The sequence below is a fragment of the Ascaphus truei genome, chromosome 2, assembly GCF_040206685.1.
Source record: "Ascaphus truei isolate aAscTru1 chromosome 2, aAscTru1.hap1, whole genome shotgun sequence".
In the NCBI taxonomy this organism is placed as follows: domain Eukaryota; kingdom Metazoa; phylum Chordata; class Amphibia; order Anura; family Ascaphidae; genus Ascaphus; species Ascaphus truei.
Window position 1 is genome coordinate 438,090,141 of NC_134484.1, and position 16,936 is coordinate 438,107,076.

Below are 16,936 nucleotides of genomic sequence, written 5' to 3' on the forward strand. Positions count from 1 at the left end.
GCCATACATATCTCAGCCCTATTGGTTGCCTGGCAACGCATCCTGCAGCCCCTGAGGCTGCTGAAACTTGTAGTTCCCCTGCTGTGCTATACTCCTATGGAAAGGTAAAGGGAACCAGGGGGACCCAGGCTATACCTATAACCCCGGTGTCCGCACAAGCAATCTCACCCAAGTGTGAGGTAGCGCTATATACTGTATATATTTGCTGCCCTTCTCCGTGTAGGGAGCCTGCAGCTGGCAAAAGAATTGGTCATACTGTACATATGTGAAAAACAAAAAGTGAATCCCTGTGCTTCTCCCATTGAACTAACAATATATGGTGAAAAATCTACATTCTGAAACCTAAGTCTATGACAAAGAAGACTTTTGGTTGTATCTTTTGATCAAATCATTACAAGCCTGCTAAGCAATGTCAAGGCAAGCCTCAAGAGCAGGTCCCTATGCTAAATGCATAACAATTCAAGTGAATTATGTGAAATATGTCCTGGAGGGGTTAACAAATAACATGTTGTTATGTGTATGTTACCTAATAGAGTTCAGGAGTGCAGAAAGAAGCTTGTGGGGAGCGCAGATGTCACCGTATGTGGAGAAAAATAAAAATATATAGTGTAGTATGTTCTACAGAAAAAACAACTCAATAAATCACAATAGGGGACTCACAATTTCTCAATAAAATACCAGCAGTGTGTAAGTTGTGTGGAAAGCTTGCTTGATATGAAGTGTCAGGCTTCAGCAGGATAGTGTAAGGCCTTGCCCCCGCTGCATGCTACAGCGTCCGCTGTGGCGGACGCTGCGCTCACCAGAGCCCTCCCCGCAACGGCGCCGGGCCCGCTGCGAGGGGGGGCCGCAGCGCTCGCGCGAGAGCTACTCCTGCTCTCAATAGAATTGAGAGCAGGAACTCGCGTCGAGCGGCTAGGCACGCCCCCCGGCGGTTCAGCCAATGAGGACGAACCTGCCGGGTGACGTCATGGCCGCGCCCCGTCACTCCTCCGGCACGCCCCCCCCCGGTCTCTGCTCCTGCAGTGAGCTGCAGACCGGGGAATCGCCGGAACGCGCAGCCGAAAGCGCGGGCGCGCATTAGCGCGCCGTGACCGGGGCCTTAGCCTAAGGAATCCACTTCTGGCTTTGAGTATAGCTTTTGCAGACTTCTGCAGTTGCAAAAGTTTCCTCTGGCAATCAATGGCACATGTGCTGCTTCTCATTGCAGCTTCTGCCCTGTGCTACATCATTGGAGGAATACTCACACACCCTTCTCCTGTGATTGGATCTCCGCCCTTTATATCCTGGGCGTTGGCACTGAAACAGCGCCGAGCATAATTCCTATCCTGGACGTTACTGTCTCTGCCACAAACCGCCCCAGGCCTCTCTCCTAGCGTTCTTACCTTCCAAGTTCCTGAGTATCCAGAGGCCTGTTCTTTCTCCTGTGCTGAAGCGTGTTGCCAGCACCGGTACCTGCTGCATTCCCTCCTAGCAGTGGCTACCCTTCCTTTCCTGCGGCCTGCTGCTATCCGCTTGCAGTGGTCTGCCTTGGACTTCTGCGCTGAAGCGTTGGTTCTCCCCGACGCTGCCCTGCGGTGAACTTCGGCCAGCCTGCTGTCTCCTCTTGCTGAGATCGGCGTCATGGGCCGAGGCCACTCCTCGCGCAGAGGCCACTCCCGCGCTCACGCTCCTAGCACCAGAGAATGAATCCTGTTTGCCCTCTTTTTCTAACCCAAAAATTCTAAGCTCTGTTCCCGAGGTTTTTTCTGTCTTAACCCCTGCTAGTCTGCTCTGTGAGGTCCCTACTGCTAACCCTAGTATTCCGCAGTCTAATGATAGGTCCCTAGGGCAAGAGGCAGAACCCCCTATGACCCCACTCTCGGAGACTAGCTTCTATTTCCCTGATTCTCGGGTACAGAGTAATTTAACCCTTGAGGTTTTTCCTATGTTAACCCCTACAGGTCAGCCCTATGAACCTCCCTTGGTAAATCCCTGTAGTCCGTCAGTCAGGGATACCTCCTTAGCCTCAGAGGATGAACCCCTTATGTCCCCTGACTCAGCTAAAATTCTCTGGGCTACGCCCCCTGAACTTTCGGCAATAATACTGGCTTCAGTTAAGAGTATTGTGGAGCCGTTTGTTTCTCTAAACCTGTTTGCAGAATCCCTACTCCTAGGTATTTCGCTGACCCCGTCTGTCACTCAGAGAGCTGAGACCCCTGCTTCTGAGCATAGACCCCTTTTCGTGGAATCTGTTGTCGTTTCTGATGTCCCAGACCCTCTTTCCCAAATACCCACTTCAGAGACCAGCACAGTCATGGTTGCCCCATTTGCACTGTCTGTGTTCTCCTCTTCTCAAATCCTAGGGTTTAAAGCGAACAGTACATATTATGTCCCTTTCCAAGTGACCCCTTCTGTGATCAGCGTATCTGCTGTTGCTCCCTTAGTACAATTAAAGTTAGGGCCCTCCTATTTGGAGGATCAGGTTTTCAAGTTTGAAACTTCCCTTATCCCTGATTTTGTAAACCTGCACTCCCTTCTCACTGTAGCTAAAAGTTCTCCAGCAGCCGCAGAGTTAAGTTCTGCCGCTTCCAAACCTTCTGTTGTAGAAGCAACCTTCTCTAGCTTACTTCTGTTTTTCCTATCACCTTTACTAAAATTTCTGTATTGCAAGGTATTTCTCCTATTAAGTCTGTGATACCTACAATTCCTTTAATTGGTTCCAAGACCCCTGTCACTGAGTTTCTCATGGAATCTGATGCCCTCATTAGGGATTCTCAGAGATCCAATTCTGAAACAAGCGCAATGCTATCTGATTTCATTACAGTAGCTAGTTCAGTTCCTGCTGGTTCTCAATCACCCACTTCAGTGACTAGCAAGATGACCCTTGTTTCTATTGGAGAGTCTACCCCAGCTTCTCTCACGGATCATGCCACAGCCTCCGTGATGATTAAAGATGACTTTAAGTCTGGGATGCCCACTCCTTTAATAATACTGTTTCACGCTGATTCGCCCACAGTATTCAGGTTATCCACTACTTACTGTATGTCTACTACCACGAACTCTGGGGTATCGCAGTTGGAACTTTCAGTAATACCCGCTGTGTCCCTTTTTTCAAAGGACCCCGTCCTGTCGCTAAACTAGGGTTACCTCTCAGGAGGGTGCCTGGAGCTACCGATGTTAAGAACCCTATGTTTAAAACAGTAATATTTCGCATTGCTTCTCCCACAGTATCATGCGAGACCTGGGTACCTGGGACCTCCACCCCCAAGCCAAGTTCTAGTTCACTGTTTTCCTTCTCTGTGTTGGAGGTACTCAGCATTAACCCCAAGACTTCTATTCCTAAGCCTGTTACACCGTTTACCTGACTTCCTGCTTTCTCGGATAAGATCTGTTTTCTCACCTTTCAAACAGAGTCTTTACTCGCAGGGTTCTGTGCAGTGTCTAAAGTGCCCTTTCTGGATTGCATGTCTTCATTCTCTGGGACAAGGACACTCATGCTGGACCTCGTTGCTTTGCCTGAGGCGTCCATCCCTGTTCTTGATGGCCCCACTATGGGTTTGGACGTGCTGTCCCCTACTGTCTCCGTGATGCTTATTATGCCCTTCGCCAAGACCATAACTTTGGATTTGATTCCCCCCAAATTTCAGAGGTCAAAGGAGGCGAATCCTGCAACTGCATGTACCACAACCAACAATTACGTAAACACTACTACCAGCTCTCTCGAATTGCTTGGGATTACAAGCCTGGTTCGTATCAAGACTACTGCTCCAATATCTTGCAGTGAACCCGCCCGCCCTATACCCTCGCTAACCACCACCCTGAATTCCTTGGGAGCTAAAGACTCTCGCAACTTCTTACATGCTGATTCCACCAAGGCCATTGTCTGCCCCGAATTCCCCAATGTCATTTTTGTCCAACAATCAGTGTCCTGTGTCCCGTATTCTTGGATTATTACTATGCACTGGATACCTGGCTGCGGCCCTTCTGATGTCCCTATTCCAGAGTCCCCTGGTCCCATTGCCCATGTACCAAAAACCGCAGTGCCACCATTGTCCTTTGTGGCACTCGCCACTGTACACCTGGATTTTGGACCTAAATCTCGCCTGAGACACTTCAGGAACAACTCGATGTCTCCCAGACCTATGAATGGTCCTGTCCACCCAAGCTTCTCACCCAGTGGTGGGGGTACTGTAAGGAATCCCAACAAATCATGGGCTTTCAACGCCACCTCTCACCTAAAGGAGGTTTAGAAACAACTCCATGTCCCCCAAATCTGTGATGGACCCTGTTCGTCCGGAGTTCTCACCTGAAAGGGGGGGGGGGGCGTACTGTAAGGAATCCACTCCTGGCTTTGAGTATAGCTTTTGCAGACTTCTGCAGTTGCAAAAGTTTCCTCTGGCAATCAATGGCACATGTGCTGCTTCTCATTGCAGCTTCTGCCCTGTGCTAAATCATTGGAGGAATACTCACACACCCTTCTCCTGTGATTGGATCTCCGCCCTTTATATCCTGGGCGTTGGCACTGAAACAGTGCCGAGCATAATTCCTATCCTGGACTTTACTGTCTCTGCCACAAACCGCCCCAGGCCTCTCTCCTAGCGTTCTTACCTTCCAAGTTCCTGAGTATCCAGAGGGCTGTTCTTTCTCCTGTGCTGAAGCGTGTTGCCAGCACCGGTACCTGCTGCATTCCCTCCTAGCAGTGGCTACCCTTCCTTTCCTGCGGCCTGCTGCTATCCCCTTGCAGTGGTCTGCCTTGGACTTCTGCGCTGAAGCGTTGGTTCTCCCCGACGCTGCCCTGCGGTGAACTTCGGCCAGCCTGCTGTCTCCTCCTGCTGAGATCGGCGTCATGGGCCGAGGCCGCTCCTCGCGCAGAGGCCACTCCCGCACTCACGCTCCTAAGCTGAAGCGGGGAACTCCTGTCTGCTTGTTGCCGATTCCTTGCTACGACCACCCGGATGTTTTCTATCCTGACCCTGCTTCGGCCATCGATTGTCCTGTCTTCTCCTACCCCGACTTTGGCTTCAATAACGACGATGCTGCCTTCTCCAATCCTGACCCTGCGATGTACGACTATGAACTGCGCACTCCGGATCAGTCTGCGCGGACTAAGGTCGGTGATAATGTAACCCCACCTCAGCCCCGCGGTCCGGTCCCGGTTTGTGGCGAGCATCGGCGTAACAGATAGACCCTCAATGAAAGAGATGACACTCTTAGTGCAACATTGCATGTTCAATGTATATATATTTATAAAACAATAAATATTGCACTCACATTTTGCACTATGTGCATAGACACATAAAAATAAAGATGCGCAGCTTTCGTGTTCACCGTCAGCCCCACTCCCGAGATCGCGTCGCGTCACTTCCGGTTTGGCCCGTTGCATCACTTCCGGTTGCGATCGATCGCAGAATTGGAACCCACAGGTTAGGGGGGGTGCTGGGTACACTCCTAGACTGCTGCAGTTCAACTCAACGCGTTTCGCTTGTCTCCAAGCTCCTGGAAGTCAAGTTAATTACATTTTTCCAGCAACTGTAGCATGACGTCACCGTCGCATCGCTGTTGCCGGCACTATAAGTGCTGCCTAAGTGTTTCTGGGAGTAAGCTCTGTGCTGCCCTCCCTGCTACGAGGATGCAGCAGTAAGTATCTCCTGGACAGGAGGGGGCTGAGGCCTTGCCCTGTTAGGGGGTAAGGTATGCTGAGGAGGGGTGCTCAGAGCCTCAAGCCCGGGGTACTGCCTTCAGGAAATGGAACCTTTAATATCTATGATGTTCCCAATAAACTCCAGTTATACCCTCTCTGGTGTGATGTCCGGAGTGTGAACATTAAGAAGAGTTGCCTATGAGATTCATCCTGGCTTCACTAGGATCCTCCTGCGCTAACCGAAGAACCATCACTGAGAGCCTGTCCTGATGTCTCCCTATACCATTGCGGATATCTCAGGCCTTCTGTTCTACCTGACAGGTTGTTACGCCGATGCTCGCCACAAACCGGGACCGGACCGCGGGGCTGAGGTGGGGTTACATTATAACCGACCTTAGTCCGCGCAGACTGATCCGGAGTGCGCAGTTCATAGTCGTACATCGCAGGGTCAGGATTGGAGAAGGCAGCATCGTCGTTATTGAAGCCAAAGTCGGGGTAGGAGAAGACAGGACAATCGATGGCCGAAGCAGGGTCAGGATAGAAGACATCCGGGTGGTCGTAGTCGTAGCAAGGAATCGGCAACAAGCAGACAGGAGTTCCCCGCTTCAGCTTAGGAGCGTGAGTGCGGGAGTGGCTTCTGCGCGAGGAGCAGCCTCGGCCCATGACGCCGATCTCAGCAGGAGGAGACAGCAGGCTGACCGAAGTTCACCGCAGGGCAGCGTCGGGGAGAACCAACGCTTCAGCGCAGAATTCCAAGGCAGGCCACTGTAAGGGGATAGCAGCAGGCCGCAGGAAAGGAAGGGTAGCCACTGCTAGGAGGGAATGCAGCAGGTACCGGTGCTGGCAACACGCTTCAGCACAGGAGAAAGAACAGGCCTCTGGATACTCAGGAACTTGGAAGGTAAGTACGCTAGGAGAGAGGCCTGGGGCGGTTTGTGGCAGAGACAGTAACGTTCCAGGTAGGAGATTATGCTCGGCACTGTTTCAGTGCCAACGCCCAGGATATAAAGGGCGGAGATCCAATTACAGGAGAAGGGTGTGTGAGTATTCCTCCAATGATGTAGCACAGGGCAGAAGCTGCAATGAGAAGCAGCACATGTGCCATTGATTGCCAGAGGAAACTTTTGCAACTGCAGAAGTCTGCAAAAGCTATACTCAAAGCCAGGAGTGGATTCCTTACACAGGTGTGGCGGAAAAGGTGCTACATAATAATGGAAAACTTGTCTTGTGATGTACCGAAAAAAAGGGGGGCGGATCCTCCGGCCCGTCGTTCCACTTGTGATTCCGGGACACATGAAATGTAAAATAGAGAGGGGGACCACAATCAGGGGTAATTCAATACATAAAGGTACTTTATAGCTTTAAGAGGGAACACACTTACATCAAGCAGATGGGGGGGGTGGGGGGAGAGGGGGACCTCTTGATGATTCCTCAAAATAGGGAAGAGAAGGGAAATATAGTGTAACACTGTTTATTAACAATAAATAGAATAGTGATTAAAAACTCACAAGCGGCCAATAATTATTGGCATAGAGAGCAGATGTCTCCAGACTCCACAGAGCGTCCTTCCAAAGAATGGGTGGTCTCTCGTGGCTTCCGTTCCCGCTGGTGAGATGTTAAGATGGTATGCAGGATACAATAAACAGCAGGGAGGATCTCCAGGTACTCGTGCACGAACCGGGTCTCCTTCCGTTTGTCTTTCTCCTTACACACTCCTTCCACAGCTCCCGCCTTTCGCGCATGCGCTCCGGCCGAAATGCTGGCCAAGCTGGAATAGTACTTTCTCTCCTCTGTACGGTGGCCTGTTTAAAAGGGGAAAGAAGGGCACTGCAAGATACACACACGGGTACCACTTTAAAGGCTTAATCTCTTCTGCCAACAAAACATGTAAGTGAAGTCATGAAGACGCGCCGGAGGATCCCCCCCACCCCCTTTTTATCTGTGACATTATATAGAGGTTGGTGAATCACCTCTAAGAAACTCAGGCAGCAGGATTACACTTTGTGAAGGACTGAAGTCTTGAACTATACTGTAGTACGGTTGGCGCAATTATCAACTTTTTCTTTATACTTGTGATGTACCGAGCAGCTCTTAGAATGAGGAAGACAACACTTATCCAATCTTTAGCGAAACATTATCACTACCATTACCATTATCAGGGAGAAGGAATGGCTAAAGACACAGACTGAAAACAATTACACTCAGTTTCAATCAGGTGAACCTGGTTAAATTCCCGCTGTCGGCTCCTTGTGACCTTGAGTAAGTCACTTTATCTCCCTGTCCCTCAGGCACAAAAAAAAAAAAAAAAAGATTGTAAACTCATCTTTGCAGGGACTGTGTCTGTAAAATTCTGTGTGCTGCCTACTGCCCACTATACTGTAATTGTGAAGCATTTAGAATCCAATTGGGAGAAAAGCGCTATATGAAATAAAGTTATTCATTTCTTTAAACTGGTCAGAGAACCCACACAACTGTTTATCTGTCCTTCTTAGTAAAAATTGTGCTTGGTATGGCAATATTTATGTAGCCAGGACTGCCCTCCCTGGCAGTAGTTATCGTGGGTTTTCCCCACTCCCTGCAGTGCTCTTGAGTGACATGGGAGGAGGTGGCACCAGGCCTGGATTACCCAATCATGGGTCAGACCTGGTGCCCTCCTGGCTTTACTTAAGGGGATTGCCGCTCAAATTCAGCAGTGCCTCTCCCCACTTGAGAGAGGCAGGTCACACAACAGGTAGCCTGAACCTTGGGCCTTCTCTATTCCTCTTCCCCTCGGGGGAGAGTGAGTGTGTACCTTTCCCCTGCCTCTGCTAGAGGGTAGGGGAAAGCTAGGACTGCTGCGGGGGCCCATGACCTGTAGTGCAGGTCCAGGGACCATCCTACAGCTAGAGATATCACCAGATTCTGCATAGGGCAGAAGCCTGCATTATGCTGGACAGAATAAACCGTTCGTGTTATCATACCGCCTGCCTGGTGTGTGATCTTACTGGGGGGAGAGGTAACCATTTCTATCGTAGGAGATCGCCTCCATACACCTGGAGCCTGGTGCAGATGGAGGCGCTGCACTGCTAGAGAAATATGCTGGGTATGTACCCCAGACACCTGTCCTGTGTCCCCACAACCATCGGCGGATGACTCGGCCCTCCTGCTTACCTACAGGTAGCATGCACCACACACGCTGCAATGGCAGAATCTCCCATCGGGTGGGGGAAACACCGTTACATTTACAAAAAAGCTCCACTAGTTTTTAGTTATATTATAGAAAAATGGCAAACTTTGAAGCAAAGGCCATGTCCTTTACCAAACAGGTCATATGTCACAACTACTTTGCCAGTTCTCCTGTGGTTCATGGAGCTCTGGTCAGTGTGTCAGCTATTTGTGTTATTTTGAGAACTATGAACTGCATCTGCTCCCATGAAGAAACAAACTATTTACAAAGTGAAATCTCTTCAAACAGCAATCCGCGCTGGACTTGTTTTTTGGGAGGGGGTGGGTTTAATGACCTAATCCAGGTTCGCCCTGGAGCTGATCCGTGGTCCCCAAGATATTACCAGTTGTCCAGGGAGGCGGGAAAATAATTTCCTCCTGGATAGAAGATATCTTCTTTGCCATTGCAGCTTTTGATTGGCGACTATGTTCGTAGTTTTTTAAATAAAACACCCCCACAACAACACAAAATACAAATATCTTAAAAAGCAGGGGGGTCTCCGGTAGTCAGGGGACTACAGATTAGCTCTGGGTGACCCCTCGGTTCAGGTTACTTTAAAAAAAAAAAAAAATCTTTTTGGGGAGAGATTACTGCTTTCAAAGTGTGCCTGACCTATATTTTCTATTTTTCTAACATATATTCTTATTAAAAAGTTTACTTCAGTACAGTAAAGTTCCTCTTTTGTCTAGTCAAGAAAGTTATTAACAAACATTTATGACATGTGCTCTACTTATATTAACCTACAATAACCTCTGCTAAATAACATACAGTCTGTGTACTGTGTGTTTTTAATAACATGCTATTTTCGCTTTTCTATAAGTGGTGTAACAAAGAATCACTATCAGTGAGTCACACAAAATTCAGTACCTGGTGAAATACCAGTCTATTTCCAACCCAGAAACTTCAATCACAGAGCGAATGTAGCACAGGTTTGTACCTCTTAGATAGGGATTCACTTAGTTCAACTGTGGCTGTCTAGTCTTTGATCATATGGCCACCTGAGCCGGAAAATAAACAAATCGTATGTTTTTTTTGTACTATTTGGAAAACAAATGAAAATAATATTTTGTAGGAGTGGATGCAAAGACAGGTAGGTGAACTTTATGACATGAAAAGGAAAGTTTCGCCAGTAAAGAAAAACGAAAGATATTTCCAGTTAACAAAGCACAGTAATATTGTTGTATCATATAGTAAATTACATCCATTCTTTAAAGTAGTTGCTAAGAGAAAGACTTTTTAATGACCCATACTGTACGGTCCTGTGATGAAATCTAACCTTACCTCTTCCTCTCTTTACTCTGCTTATGAAGAGGAAAAGTACACTAGCAAAAAAAGTTTGGGCTCATGTACAAAGGTCATTTTTAAAAAAAATGTTGTGCTCAACCAGGCGTGGGCAACTCCAGTCCTCGAGGGCCACCAACAGGTCAGGTTTTCTTGATAGCCCTGCTTCAGCACAGGTGGCTCAGTGAATTACCGAGTCACTGATTGAACCACCTGTGCTGAAGCAGGGCTATCCTGAAAACCTGACCTGTTGGTGGCCCTTGAGGACTGGAGTTGGCCACCCCTGTTAAAAGAGTAGTCCAATTAATCATAAACGGTGTGTCTTATGTGCAAAGGTCGTCATTTACTATAACTTCATCATTTGACGCATTGTCCTTGTTTTTTTTTTTAAAATGTTTGACTCATTGCGTCATATTGAATATCTCATTTATACAATTTAAATTAAAACAGAATGATATTTTATTTCATTATTTATAAGTAGTAGTAGTAAAATTAAATTGTTAATGCAACACTACTTACGATCCCCAGGCTGTGAAAATAATATACAATGAAACATTCGGGCTGCATCAAACACATTTGTGGTTGATACCTAGCAACTTAATTCGGCGCTAACAATATAAACAGACTTTTTACCGAGGCTACTTGGCTGACGATTTTGACACAGGTTCAACTATAATTTTTTTTCTTGCAGAGACCCAGCTCTCTTTAGTACATGACGTTTATATCCGTGCGTCATACACGTCCCATTTGTGTGCGCCCGCTTACAGTATATATTATATATATTATGCAACTATAGGTTGCAATTGCCATGGGTCAATTTGACACCAACAATTCAATTGGTGACACTCACTGTACTACACAGGCCCCATTAGGTTACTCATAGACTGTTTCTCCTGCTTGTAGGAAACATACCGCTCTCTGCTTGCTGTAGCCTGTCATGTGGGACGTATTACCCCTGCATGACTGAAAGAAGCACTAGTTGAAAAGTGACAGAATTACGATGACACACTTGGGATTGGATAAGCCTGTACTTTATTGAAGCTTCTTGTTGGACAGAGTTCCAATTAGAGCACCTGGAGTTCCCTACCCATTCATTTCTACCTTACTCTACCCACAGTGGTTATGGTACGGGGCTGTCTCACACACCTGAAGTGAGTCACACTCATTAGAATAGAATGTCATCATGGACGTGCGACACAGAACAGAGACTCCATGAAGACGGTTAATTCCGATGACATTTACTTTTTCATCGAGAACTCCCAAATCACACTCAAAAGCTATGTAAGGAGCATGATATGTAGTGTAGCCATGGCTGGTCCAGCTATCTCTCTACCTTCCCTGTCACGTAAGTTCTAATAAGATGTAGACAGTGACAAGCTATCCTATGGGGGTTTCCCTCCTCATGCTGACCGCCTGAGTGACAGGAGTGGAGATGACACAGGGATCTGTGATTGCCAATGGTGGTACAGATACTGGGCCTTCCCTCATCATAGATTGAAGTTCAGCCCCTTAGGGGTGGGACCTTCAGTTGGTTTCCAGCCTGCCCCTGCATGGGGTGGGAGAATGTGGAGATGTCTCCCTCCCAGCCGGGAGGAGACATATACTCAGCCTTATGGGCTGAGGGCAACAGGCTACTCTAGCCAGGCCTCAATATTACCGGCAGGCCAGTACCATTCAGAAGCCAGGGATCTATCCTATCAATCGAAGCATACACTGTAATAACACTGACAGTGGCTGCTACAATAAAGATCATCCTCATTTATACTTGTGGCTCGGCGGCAGTCTGTGGACAGAGAAATTGGGGGTAAAAGGTTGTCATGGTGGGACTGGCTTCAGCTCTGCTGAACCCACTATGTCTGGAGGCGCTGAGACCAAGAGGAGAAGAACCAGCTGATCCCCTAAAAGACAGTCCTGTGCCCCCACACTATCGTGGGCAACTCATCTCTCCTGCTCCCTCGCAGGTATTCAGCACTACATAAGCAGTAGCCTACCCAAGTTCTCCCAGAGGGGGGAGACACACAGGTGCTACAGTAAATATAAATAGCACATGTACTATGGTAGTTATGGGTCTGCGTGACTGTTTCATGGCAAACACAGTTCAAGTACTTAGAAGTTTTCAAGGATCAATTCAACCGTGAGACTGGATAGCTAGCTAGTAAGGGAGTTAGGATGAAAAAAGGGTTCATCAAAAACACTCCTAGACTTATCAAAAAAAATCTCATTGAAAGCGATGGCTTTTTGATGATGATTTTATGTGGGGTTTTTTTCCTCCAGCATTAACGCAGGTTTTTCAGACAGGAGACATTGACAAATAACCTTCACTATGCTTCTCTATCCATTTATGTTTTGTACTGGTATAGAGTTTTTGCTCTAGCTACGCCCCAGCTTTGCAGTTAGGATATTTTGATATATAACAGAAGGGGTTATTTTTCCGCACAATTGAAGCATAGCAATATGTATAAACATAACCTTACTTCTCAGTAATCCTGGCATTGTCATTTGTTACAGTATGTGTTTCTTTAAAGGTCAAATACGCCACGTTCTACAGCAGTACAAATACTCTTTATACATACTGTATGGCATGAATAACCAAGAAAATGCTAATTATTTTACATGCAACGGCTTCACCGCAGAGTCACTTCTTCATACATGGCCCCCAAAATGTTGTAATATCTACTAGTACCTTTTTAATACTACACTATCTTTCAGGGCTGTAATAAAACAGGAGAAACACCAAATTGTTATTTTATTATAGAGAAACCTATTGCCCAGATATTAGTTTTGTGAGTGCATCTTTGTACCTATTAATCTTTGTAATCTATTAACCTTTACACTTCCCTGGAATGCAAGGGGCCCTTATGATGTACCAGGTATATCATGAGCACTTGCTCTTTTTCTAGGGGCAGGCAGATTTACCGGGGCCCAGTACTAGATTTTCGACCGTGGGGCCCCACCGTGTCAGTGGCCTTCCCCTCTCTTCCTTACTCACGCTCCTCCCTCTCTCTTCCCCACTCCCTCTTACACCCTCTATCCTCTCACACTCTTCCCCTCCCCACTCTTCCCCCCTCCGTTATCATTCAATCCCCCCTCCTCCCCTGGCCCCACACATACCCAAGACCCCCCACAATACACACACAATATAACCCCTCCCCCACAATGCACACAATAATACCCCCACAATACAAACAACAATAACCCCCCAAAAATACAAACAGCCCCCCCAAATACAAACACACACTCATCTGGGAGGTGCTCTCATGTCTCTAGTGCCCCGGCTCTCCCCAGCTGCTGCCTGCCTCTCTTTCACGCTGGGCCTGACTCTCTCCGCTCCGACCAATGCACGCCAAAAGCTGGGTCTCAGCTTCCGGCATGCACCAGCTGGAGAGAGGTCCAGGGTGGTACAGAGACCAGCAGCAGCTGGGGAGAGCTGGGGCCTGATGACAACCAGAGGCCCACCAGCAGAAGTTGGGCCAGACCTCTGGCCCAACTTTCAGTGCTCCTCAGTATTATATGCATCCTCTGTATTAGGTAGGACACTCCTTACCCTTCATAATGTGGCCCTATGCTCAATAAGGGAAACATTCCCAAACTGAGAAAACAATTAAGATAGGGCTACCATAACTCCTTATTTAAAAAAGAGGACACCAAAGGCGCTCATCCCTAGTGCATGCGTGGTCGGCTTTCGTTAACGCTTAAACGCCACTTGCGTGTACATTTTAGGATGTTTAAAAATTTCTCTCCATCGGCGAGCTTAAATAAAAAAAAATGGAAATGTCTGGGGAAAATACGGACGTATGGTAACACTAAAATGAAGGTGGCCTTTCATACTAACACATGCACTTATGCATCTAACCTAGACTGACGCTATATACATGAGGCTCATCTTTCTGCATCACCCAGGAAACAAAGGGCCTAGACGCTTCTGTAGTTCTATTTATACTCTTCTGTAAGGTCACCATCCCCCTGGATACAGGGTTGAGAGGTTTGGATATTGCTTAGTCCTTCTGACCCAGGTGGCAGACTGGAAGGTGTGTGTGGCTAGAAGTATACTTAGTATCGTCTACCCAGTGACCGGATGCACACTTTGTGGAAGGTGGGCTGGGTAGAGCTCTGCCTGGACACTTTGTCACATAATATGGGAGAGAGGAGTTACCCTGCAACAATCCATACAATTAATCCTTTAGGGCCCTTGACCTCATAAATGCACATAGTAATCCCAGAGGTTTACCCCCCCATACATATGCCTACTGTGCTTTTTACATGTATAGGAAACAGGGGGTCTCCAGAGCTAAACCACATTCATTTCAGCTGATGGAACTCCCTGCTTCCTGACATACTTAGCTCAGAAGGTGTCCCCGGTACTGTCCCCTCCGAGGGAACAAAATGGAGGTTTTAATCTTCCTTGTCATGCGGTCCCACAGGAAGCTGCAACGTCATGAGTTCCTATTGACCCCGGTGTGACATGGGGAGTTCTGCAGGCACGCGTCCTGTTGGTCAAAAACCAAACAAATGCTGGTGCTCCTTGAAGTAGGGGGAAGTCCTGCAGATCCCAGAGAGTAAGGCTGCGGTCCCAGTGCCTTCTTTCTGTGCGTTCAAGCACCGCCCCCCCAGTCAGTCCGGTCCCAGTTATTACCTTGTCGCGCAAATTTCCCCAGAGGTGTGCGACAGGTTTTCAGTGAGACAGTGAAATTGAGCTTACAGTTTGCGACGGAGGCGTGGCCACAAACCCGCCGGCGGTTCAGCCAATGAGGGCGAACCAGCCGCGTAAGGTCATGACCACGCCCCTGCAAAACCCTGCCACGCCTTCTCCCGTCGCAATCTCTCCCTCTCTCCCAAGATCGCGGTGAAGCGCTGTGCACGTCTCCCCTCCCTCCCCCATCGGGTGCGCGTACTACAGTGCACACTGGGACCGCAGCCTAATGAAGGAATACAAGAACAGCAGGGCACACGGACTATGCAAGAAGAATATTTCATCCAGCCAAGGAAACCAATGTTTCAAATGCCACACAGTCTTTGGCAAGGTGAGGGCCCTTACCTTGCCAAAGACTGTGTGGCAGTCTGTGACAGAGTGAAGTCAACTCCTATCAGTTACGCCTGGGAGACATATGTCTGAGTGCTTCATCCAGCACTCATAAGGGTTAACTCAGGTGGAAGTTAGGAAATCAGAACTCTTTAGCTGACACCTGAGAGCCAGCAAGGTAGATAAAGGATCATGTGACTGGCAGTAGCTGCCAGAGAGAGAGAGAGAGAAGCACACTGCTGCGTGAGCCCTTAGCCAGAGGGATTTCACCAAAGACTACTTCAACTAAAGTAAGGATTATTCATTTGTTTACTGACTGCTTAAAGTACCCTTATGGTTTGGTTCTGGTTTAGCCAGCCAGCCTGCTAGATAGGTCTGCTGTGTTATTAGTCAGTTTTTCTCCCAAAGTGGAGCAGGATTTATTTTGTTAAAGGGACAGTGTACCCGCATGTTATGTTACTGTGGAGAAATAAAGCCCCTGAACGTTTTTATTTATCCTGAAACTATATGTGTGGACTGTTCCCTGACCTCGGCTACAGGCCGTCCTGACACAGGTCGTGTCAGAAGTGGGATGTCGGATGGGCCCTGTATCTGAAAGGCTACACACAAAAAAAAAAAATGGAGAATTTTTTTCTCAGTTCCTTGAGCAACAGCTCCAGCTAGCAGAGAAGCAAGCAGAGCGACAAGCCCAGCAAGATGAGCGACAAGCCCAGCAAGATGAGCAACAGGCCCGGCGAGAGGAAAAGCTACTCCAACTGCTGGTCGAAGGCCCAACCCCAGGCAGACCAGGGATTCCAAATAACCCACCGGTGATGCTGCCTAAAATGAAGCCAAACGAAGACCCAGAGGCATTTCTCCTCACTTTTGAAAGGGTAGCCACGGCCCACGGCTGGACAGTTGATCGCTGGGTAACGACTCTGGCTCCACTCCTCATAGGGGAAGCTCAGGCAGCCTACCAGGCTCTTCCAGCGGAGGAGGCCATGGACTATCAGAAACTAAAGGCTGCTATTCTGGATCGCCTAGGCCTCACGCCAGAGACCTACCGACAGCGGTTCCGGACAGTCAAATATACAAACCGAGACAGACCCCGGGTCGTAGCCCACCGCTTAGTAGACTTATGTGCCAGGTGGATACAACCGGAAAAAAATGACAAGGCAGAGATCCTTGAACAGTTTGTGCTCGAGCAGATCATACAGATACTGCCCCCCTCCTCCCGCTCCTGGGTAAAAAGACACGCTGCATTTTCCCTGGATTCAGCGGTCCGCTTGGTGGAAAACTTCCTGGGCGACGACACCCACAGGAAAGCTGGGAACGGCCGGTGCAAACACCAGTTGCTTCCGGTGATACTAGAGGCAGGAGAGCAGACAATCGAGGGGTCTACAACCCGCCAGCTCGGGAGATCCAGTAAACCCGATCGGAAGACCCTTTCCCATCTCGGAGGGTTCCTGGTACAAACTCCCGCAGAGACGCCCATCCTGGGTCCGAGGCCACTGGATCACTCAAGGAAGGCCGCCACCCACAGTATTCCCCGAGAACCTGGACTCCTGTCACCCACCCGGTGGAGAGGATAACCCCACCAACCAGAAGGGAGGACCCCATCCAACAGCGGAGAGGTCAAAACACCGAGCCCCGTCGAGAGCTTCCGCGGACGACCGAGTTTGCGGACTCATGAGATGAGGAAATGGACTGTTCATATGGCAGAACCACTGCCACAGCTTGTCTCCGAGGGGACCACAATCCGTGGTTAGTCCCAGCATCTCTGGAGGGGACAAAAGTAAACGCCATGCTGGACTCGGGCTCTGGAAAAACC

The 16,936-nt window shown here is 48.4% G+C and overlaps 1 protein-coding gene across 2 annotated transcripts in view; it reads right to left on the reverse strand.

Moving 5' to 3' along the window:
- DYNC2I1 (dynein 2 intermediate chain 1) overlaps positions 1 to 16,936 on the reverse strand; it is a 148,740-nt gene that overhangs the window by 72,279 nt on the left and 59,525 nt on the right. Inside the window, exon 1 of one of the 2 annotated variants that reach the window (XM_075587827.1) lies at positions 661 to 679. The exons of the other annotated variant lie outside the window; for it this stretch is intronic. The gene's annotated coding sequence lies outside the window, so the exon portion shown is untranslated. Of the gene's footprint in view, positions 1 to 660; positions 680 to 16,936 lie in introns of those variants that run through there. 2 annotated transcript variants of the gene reach the window in all.